Genomic DNA, 8,975 nt, shown 5'->3' with positions numbered 1-8,975 from the left:
TTAGGGCAGCACAATCTTGGGGTGCAGGGGTTTGCAGTGAAAGGTTTGGTAGGCAGGATTTGGCGTGCAGGATTCTGGGGTGCTGGGTTTGGGGTACAGGATTTGGTGTTGCAGGGATGGGGTTGAAGGGCTTGGGTTTCCAGGCCTTTGAGGTGCAGGATTTGGAGGTGCAAGGTTTGGGAGGGAATTCTTTGGGGTGCAGGGTTTGGGGGCAGGGTTTAGGGGTGGAGGGTATAGGACGGAAAGATTTGGGAATGCAGGGTTTGGGGTGCAGGTTTCGGGGTTCAGGAAGGTAGGGAGGGCAGGATTAGGGGGTGCAAGGTTTCAGTTGTAGGGTTTAGGGGTGCAGAGTTTGGTAGGGCCGAATTTGGGGGTGCAGGATCTGGGGTGCAGGGTTTGGGAAGACAGGATCGGGGGTGGAGGATTTGGGGATGCAGGATTGAGGGGCAGGGTTTTGGTGCAGGGCTTGGGGTCAGGATCTGGGGTGCAGGTTTGGGAAGAGTATTTTGGGGTGCAGGATTTTGGGTGCCGTGTCTGCGGGGCAGGTTTGGGGTGATCACTGCTGATCCGCACACACTCTCTCTCTCTGTCCCCATTGTCCCCAATGCCCCCTTACCTGTCTCACCTCCCTCTCCAGCTCCGCTCCCACCCCCCCAATCCCCCTCAGTGGGGCCAGCCCGGGGTGCAGCTCCTGCAACGGCTCCTCCTCTGCATTCATTAACAATTAACACCCTCAGCAGCGCTAATTAACACCCCCCCCACCCCCCCATATCCCCGCTGCCCCCTAATTACCCCCTAATTCGCGCTAATCACCCCTAATTCCCCCTCATTACTCACCCAGCAGCCCCTCGATGTCCGCAGCCGCCATCTTGCCCCGCCGGGAGGGCCACAAACCACCTCAAAATTGACCCAAAATAGCGCTTTTTCAACCCAAAACCCTCCCGCTGAGGCTCCCCGAGCTGTGTCCCCAAAGCCCCCGCTGTTGTCACCTCGGGAAAAGCGCGAAAAAAGCGGCCCCGGGGGTCCCCGCGCTTCGTTTCGCGCTCTGAGGGAAAGCGCGGGAAAACGAGCGGAGACGGAAAGAGCCGAGCGGAGCCGAATGGGCCCGAGCGGAGCCGAATGGGCCCGAGCGGAGCCGAACGGCGCCCGAGCGGAGCCGAATGGGCCCGAGCGGAGCCGAGCGGCGCCCGAGCGGAGCCGAACGGCACCCGAGCGGAGCCGAACGGCGCCCGAGTCCCGGCCGGGGCCGAACGCACCCGAAGTCTTCCCGAAGGGGTCCGAGTGGAGCCGAACGCACCCGAAGGGACCCGAACCCACCCGAGTGGACCCGAACCCACCCGAGTGGACCCGAACCCACCCGAAGGGACCCGAACCCACCCGAGTGGACCCGAACCCACCCGAAGGGGCCCGAACCCACCCGAAGGAGCCCGAACCCACCCGAGTGGACCCGCACCCACCCGAAGGGGCCCGAAGTCTCCCCGAAGGGACCCGAACCCACCCGAAAGTGCCCCAAAAGGCGCCAAACTCCCAAATCCCCCCCTTTTTACCCCAAAACCCGTGTTCCGCTCCCCCCCCGGCCCCTCCTCTTCCTCCCCGCCCCCCCCCCCCCCCCCCCCCACTTTCTCCCCCTTTTTCCGCCTCACGATCGTTTCCCGCCGCGGCGGCGGCTGCGAGCGAGGCCACGCCCCCTTCCTCAGGAGGCGGCCAATGGGAAGCGGCGGGGGGGTGCGTGGCCACGCCCACTGTGCGTGGCGTGCGCAGAGGCGGCTCCGAGAGGAGCCGAAGATACACGAAGGGAGCCGAACGGACCCGAACGCACCCGAAGGGACCCGAACGCACCCGAAGGGACCCGAGTGGGGCCCGAACGCACCCGAGGGGACCCTAAGGCACCCGAAGGGACCCGAGTGGGGCCCGAACGCACCCGAAGGGACCCGAACGCACCCGAAGGGACCCAAACGCACCCGAAGGGACCCGAGTGGGGCCCGAACGCACCCGAGGGGACCCTAAGGCACCCGAAGGGACCCGAACGCACCCGAAGGGACCCGAGTGGGGCCCGAACGCACCCGAACGCACCCGAAGGGACCCGAACGCACCCGAAGGGACCCGAGGGGACCCGAACACACCCGAAGGGACCCGAAGGGACCCGAGTGGGGCCCGAACTCACCTGAAGGGACCCGAGGGGACCCGAACGCACTTAGGGGGCTCCATGAGTCACTTATGGGTCACTATGGGGCACTCCTGGGTCTCTAAGGGGGAAATTATGGGGGTCTATGGGGAGTTCAGGAGGGACCCAGGAGTACCCCAAGGGACCCAGGAGTACCCCAAAGGACCCAGGAGTTCAGGAGGGACCCAGGAGTGCCCCAAAGGACCCAGGAGTTCAGGAGGGACCCAGGAGTGCCCCAAAGGACCCAGGAGTGCCCCAAAGGACCCAGGAGTACCCAAATGTGTTGTGTTTTGTTTTTTCTCTCTTGTTTATGTCCTCTTTTACCTGAAATGGGACAATGGGGGCAATGGGGGGCAATGGGAGTCAATGGGGGCAATGGGGATCAATGGGGGGCAATGGGGGCAATGGGGATCAATGGGGGGCAATGGGGATCAATGAGGATCAATGGGGGGCAATGGGGGGCAATGGGGATCAATGAGTCAACGGGGTCAATGGGGGTCAATGGGAGTCAATGGGTCAATGGGGTCAATGGGGTCAATGGGGTCAATGGGTCAATGGGGGTCAATGGGGGTCAATGGGGGTCAATGGGGGTCAATGGGGTCAATGGGTCAATGGGATCAATGGGGGTCAATGGGGTCAATGGGGATCAATGGGGTCAATGGGGGTCAATGGGAGTCAGCGGGGTCAATGGGATCAATGGGGCAATGGGGTCAATGGGTCAATGGGGATCAATGGGTCAATGGGAGTCAATGGGGTCAATGGGGGTCAATGGGGTCAATGGGGATCAATGGGTCACAGTATCACAGTATCACAGTATGTTTGGGATTGGAAGGGACCTCAAAAGATCATCCAGTCCAATCCCCCTGCTGGAGCAGGAACGCCTAGGTGAGGTCGCACAGGAAGGTGTCCAGGCGGGCTTTGAATGTCTCCAGGGAAGGAGACTCCACAACCTCCCTGGGTAGCCTGTTCCAGTGCTCTGTTACCCTCACTGAGAAGAAGTTCTTTCTCAAATTTAAGTGGAACCTCTTGTGTTCCAGCTTGATCCCATTGCCCCTTGTCCTATCATTGTTTGCCACTGAGAAGAGCCTGACTCCATCCTCATGGCACTCACCCTTTATATATTTATAAACATTAATAAGGTCACCCCTCAGTCTCCTCTTCTCCAAACTAAAGAGCCCCAGCTCCCTCAGCCTTTCTTCATAAGGGAGATGCTCCACTCCCTTAATCATCTTTGTTGCCCTACGCTGGACCCTCTCCAGCAGTTCCCTGTCCTTCTGGAACTGAGGGGCCCAGAACTGGACACAATATTCCAGGTGTGGTCTAACCAGGGTGGAGTAGAGAGGATGGAGGACCTCTCTGACCTACTGACCACCCCTCCTCTAATACACCCCAGGTACCATTGGCCTTCCTGGCCACAAGGGCACAGTGCTGGCTCATGGTCATCCTGTTGTCCACCAGGACCCCCAGGTCCCTTTCCCCTACACTGCTCTCTAATAGGTCATCCCCCAACCTATACTGGAACTTGGGGTTGTTCCTGCCCAGATGCAGGACTCTACACTTTCCCTTGTTAAATTCCATCAGATTATCCCCCACCCAACTCTCCAGCCTGTCCAGGTCCCGCTGGATGGCGGCACAGCCTTCTGGCGTGTCAGCCACTCCTCCCAGCTTAGTGTCATCAGCAAACTTGCTGATCGTACACTCAATTCCCTCGTCTAAATCATTAATGAATATATTGAATAATATTGGCCCCAGTACTGACCCCTGAGGCACTCCACTAGATACTGGCCTCCAACTGGACTCCGCACCATTGACCACCACTCTCTGGCTTCTCTCTTTAAGCCAGTTTGCAACCCACCTCACTACTCTATTGTCCAGACCACACCTCCTCAATTTAGCTGTGAGGATGCTGTGAGGGACTGTGTCAAAGGCTTTACTGAAGTCAAGGCAGACCACATCCACCGCTCTGCCATCATCCATCCACCTTGTCACATTCTCATAAAAGGCTATGAGGTTGGTCAAGCATGACTTACCCTTGGTAAAGCCATGCTGACTGCCCCTAATGACCCTCTTATCCCTGATGTGCCTTCAGATGGCACCAAGGATAAGCTGTTCCATTACTTTCCCAGGGACAGAGGTGAGGCTGACCGCTCTATAATTACCCGGGTCCTCCTTCTTGCCCTTTTTGAAGCCTGCAGTGACATTTGCTTTCCTCCAATCCTCGGGCACCTCTCCCGTTTCCCGAGACTTGGCAAAAATGATGGAGAGCGGTCCAGCAATGACTTCAGCCAGCTCCCTCAGCACCCGCGGATGCATTCCATCTGGACCCATGGATTTATGGATGTCCAGACTACTTAATTGTTCCCTAACCCAGTCCTCATCGACTAAAGCAAACTCCTCCATTGACCTGGCTTCATCCGGGGTCTCAGGGGTACAGGGCTCCCCAGGACAGCCTCCAGCGGAGTAGACAGAGACAAAGAAGGCATTCAGCAATTCTGCCTTCTCTGTGTCTTCTGCCACCAGGGCACCCACCTCATTCATCAGTGGGCCTAAATTGCCTCTGGTATTAGTTTTATCTGCTGTGTATTTGGAAAAGTTCTTCTTGCTGTCCTTGACCCCTCTCGCCAGCTGTAATTCTAAGGAGGCCTTGGCTACCCTAGCTGCCCTCCTGCATCCTCTAACAGCAGCCTTATATTCCTCCCAAGTGGCCAGGCCCTGCTTCCATGACCTGTAAACTCGCCTCTTCTGCTTGAGCATACCCAACAGATCCCTATTCAACCACGCAGGCCTCCTGGCTCCCTTCCTCGACTTCCTACGTGTGGGGATGCTCTGATCCTGAGCATGGAAGAAGCAATCTCTGAATGCAATCCAGCTCTCTTGGGCCCCTTTTCCTTCAAGCAGTCTTGCCCATGGGATTTCCCCCAGCAATTGCTTGAAAAGGCCGAAATTAGCCCTGCCAAAGTCCAGGGTTGCAATTCTACTTGCTGTTCTGTTCCTGCCACACGAGATGCTGAACTCCACCATCTCGTGGTCACTGCAACCCAGGCAGCCCTCGACCTTTACTGCTTCGACCAGACCCTCTTTGTTAGTGAGGATGAGATCCAGCAGTGCACCTCTCCTGGTGGGCTCCTCCACCATCTGCATGAGGAAGTTATCATCAATGCGCTGGAGGAACCTCCTGGACTGTGGCTGGCTGGCTGAATGGTCCTTCCAGCCATTAATAAATACTGGCCATCATTAATAAATACTGATCGTTATTAATAAATGCTGATCACCATTAATAAATATTGATCCTTATTCATAATGCTGATCATCATTAATAAATACTTGCCATCATTAATAAATACTGATCATCATTAATAAATACCAATCGTTATTAATAAATACTGACCGTCATTAATAAATACTGATTGTCATTAATAAATACTGATCGTTACTAATAAATACTGACCACCATTAATACATACTGATCGCCATTAATAAATACTGACCATCACTAATAAATACTGATCGTTATTAATAAATGCTGATCACCATTAATAAATATCAATCCTTATTAATAATGCTGATTGTCATGAATAAATACTGACCATCATTAATAAATGCTGATTGTCCTTAATAAATACTGACCATCATTAATAACTACTGATCGTCATTAATAAATACTGACCGTTATTAATAATTACTGATCACCATTAATAAATACTGATCGTCCTTAATAAATACTGACCATCATTAATAAATACTGATCACCATTAATAAATACTGACCATCACTAATAAATACTGATTGTTATTAACAAATACTGATCACCATTAATAAATATTGATCCTTATTCATAATGCTGATCATCATTAATAAATACTGACCATCATTAATAAATGCTGATTGTCCCTAATAAATACTGACCATCATTAATAAATACTGATTGTCATTAATAAATACTGACCATCATTAATAAATTCTGATCGTCATTAATAAATACTGACCGTTATTAATAATTACTGATCACCACTAATAAATACTGACCATCATTAATAAATACTGATCGTCACTAATAAATACTAGCCGTTATTAATAATTACTGATCACCATTAATAAATACTGATCATCATTAATAAATACTGACCATCATTAGTAAATACTGATCATTAGCAAATACTGAGCTCAAGGCTCAAGTTGGGCTCCAGGTCAGGCTCCAGGCTCACGTTGGGCTCCAGGTCGGGCTCCAGGCTCAGGCTGGGCTCCAGGTCGGGCTCCAGGCTCAGGTCGGGCTCCAGGCTCAGGTTGGGCTCCAGGCTCAGGTCGGGCTCCAGGCTCAGGTTGGGCTCCAGGTCGGGCTCCAGGCTCAGACTGGGCTCCAGGCTCAGGTTGGGCTCCAGGTCGGGCTCCAGGCTCAGACTGGGCTCCAGGTCGGGCTCCAGCGCTTCCCCGCAGAGCAGCCCGGGGCTCTGGGCAAAGCCACGCAGCTCGTCGCCCAAGGGAAACAGGTCCATGGTCACCGGGCTCCAAACACCCCGGAGCAAAAACCAGAGCGGCCCCAGGACACCCGGGCTCCCAAAGAGCCTGGAAAAGGGACACAAAGAGTTAAATTGGGGGGAGTGAAGTGGCTGCTGATGCTGAGAAACCCCCGGGGGTTCGGGGCTGGGGGGAAAGGGGGGATCTGTATGAAAACTGCTCTGGGGAAAAGGGGGGAAGGGGTTGGGCTGCATGGGAATGGGAGGAGGGACGGGAAAACGGGAGAGGGAAACGGGGGAAGAGGGAAAAGGGGGGAAAGGGGGAAAAAGGGGGGAAAGAGGGAAAAGGGGGAAAAAGGGAAAAGAGGGGAAAAGGGGGGAAAGAGGGAAAAGGGGGAAAAAGCAAGGAAAGAGGGAAAAGGGGGAAAAAGCAAGGAAAGAGGGAAAAGAGGGAAAAAGGGGGAAAGAGGGAAAAAGGGGGGAAAGAGGGAAAAGGGGGAAAAAGCAAGGAAAGAGGGAAAAGGGGGAAAAAGGGGGAAAGAGGGAAAAAGGGGGGAAAGAGGGAAAAAGAGGGAAAAAGCGAGGAAAGAGGGAAAAGAGGGAAAAAGGGGGGAAAGAGGGAAAAAGGGGGGAAAGAGGGAAAAATAGGGAAAAAGCGAGGAAAGAGGGAAAGGGGGGGAAAAGGGAAGAAACAGGGATAAAGGGGGAAAAGAGGGATAAGATGGAAAGAGGGGGGAAGAGGGAAAGGGGGGAAAGAAGGGAAAAGAGGGAAGAGGGAAAAGGGGAGAAAAGGGGGGAAAGAGGAAAAAGGGGGAAAAGGGGGGAAAAGGGAAAAAGGGGGAAGAGGGAAAAGAGGGGGAAGAGGGGGGGAAGAGGAAAAAGAGGGAAAAAGGGGGCAAAGAGGGATAAAGGGGAAAGAGGGAAAAGAGGGAAAAAGGGGGGAAGAGGGAAAAGGGCGGAAAGAGGGAAAAGAGGGATAAAGGGGGAAAGAGGGAAAAGGGAGAAAAGAGGGGGAAGAGGGAAAAAGGGGGGAAAGGGGGAAAAAGGGGGGAAACAGGGATAAAGGGGGAAAGAGCGAAAAGAGGAAAAAACGGTGGAAAGAGGGAAAAGAGGGAAAAAGGGGGGAAGGGAAAAAGGGGGGAAAGAGGCATAAAGGGGGAAAGAGGGAAAAGAGGGAAAAGGGGGAGGAAAGAGAGAAAAAGTCTGTGGGGGGATTGATGGCGGATCCGCCCCAGCCCCGGGGTCTCTCCTGGAGGGGAGGGACGGGCGGGCTCCAGCGGGGGTGCTGAGGAGATGAGGGGACACGAGGGGACCCGAGGGACACGAGGGGACGATGAGGGGACCCGAGGGACACGAGGGGACGCGATGGGACATGAAGGGACACGAGGGACCCGAAGGGACACGATCTCCTCACCCGGTGTTTCCCGCCCCGGTGCTTCCCGCCCGCCGGCGCCGCGGCCACGCCCCCTCGCCGCCGGCCACGCCCCCTCGCCGGCGTCACGTGCCGGGAGTGTGTGGCGGGAAAAGGCGGGAGGGAGGAGAGGGAGGCGCCGCCGTTTTGGTGGAGGTTGTGAGGGGACCTGGGGGTCGGCGTGAGGGGCATTGGGGGTCGGTGTGGGGGGAGGAATTGGGGTCGGCGTGAGGGGCATTGGGGGTCGGTGTGAGGGGGGGATTTGGGGGGCAGTGTGGTGGGGGGGATTTGGGGTCGGTGTGAGGGGGGAATTGGGGGGCGGTGTGGGGGAGGAACTGAGGGTCGGTGTGAGCGGGACATTGGGGGTCGGTGTGGGGAGGAATTGAGGATCGGTGGGGGGGGCTTGGGGGTCGGTGTGAGGGGGAATTGGGGGTCGGTGTGGGGGAAGTTGGGGGTTGGTCTGGGGAGGATTTGAGGGGTCAGTGTGGGGAGGATTTGGGGGTCGATGTGAGGGGCATTAGGGGTTGGTGTGGGGGGCAGGAACTGGGGGTCAGTGTGTGGGGGGGCATTGGGGGTCGGTGCGAGGGGGAATTAGGGTCCAGTGGGGGGGCACTGGGGGTCGGTGTTTGAGGGGGGAATTGGGGGGTCGGTGTGGGGGGGTCAGTGCAGGGGGGGCCTTGGGGGTCGGTGTGAGGGGGCATTGGGGGTCAGTCTGGGGAGGAATTGGGGGTCGGTGTGGGGGGGGGCATTGGGGATCAGTGTGGGGGGAATTGGGGGTCGGTGTGGGGGGGAATTGGGGTCTGGTGTGGGGGGGGGGACATTGGGGGTCGGTGTGAGGGGGAATTGGGGGTCGGTGTGGGGGGGAAGTTGGGGGTTGGTCTGGGGAGGATTTGAGGGGTCAGTCTGGGGAGGAATTGGGGGTCGATGTGAGGGGCATTAGGGGTTG

At 55.8% G+C, this 8,975-nt stretch overlaps 1 long non-coding RNA gene across 1 annotated transcript; it reads right to left on the bottom strand.

Annotated features, from left to right (window-relative positions):
- Positions 1-659: 659 nt before the first annotated feature.
- LOC139826132 (uncharacterized) lies at positions 660-1,123 on the bottom strand. The gene is made up of 3 exons (XR_011736167.1): positions 990-1,123; positions 838-897; positions 660-708 (listed from the first exon to the last, which is right to left on the bottom strand). It is a non-coding gene; the product is annotated as an uncharacterized lncRNA (long non-coding RNA).
- Positions 1,124-8,975: the final 7,852 nt, after the last annotated feature.

This window comes from Patagioenas fasciata, chromosome 35, assembly GCF_037038585.1.
Source record: "Patagioenas fasciata isolate bPatFas1 chromosome 35, bPatFas1.hap1, whole genome shotgun sequence".
Classification (NCBI taxonomy): Eukaryota; Metazoa; Chordata; class Aves; order Columbiformes; family Columbidae; genus Patagioenas; species Patagioenas fasciata.
The sequence above is the reverse complement of the archived record's forward strand: the minus strand, read 5'-3'. Positions and strand labels throughout refer to the sequence as shown.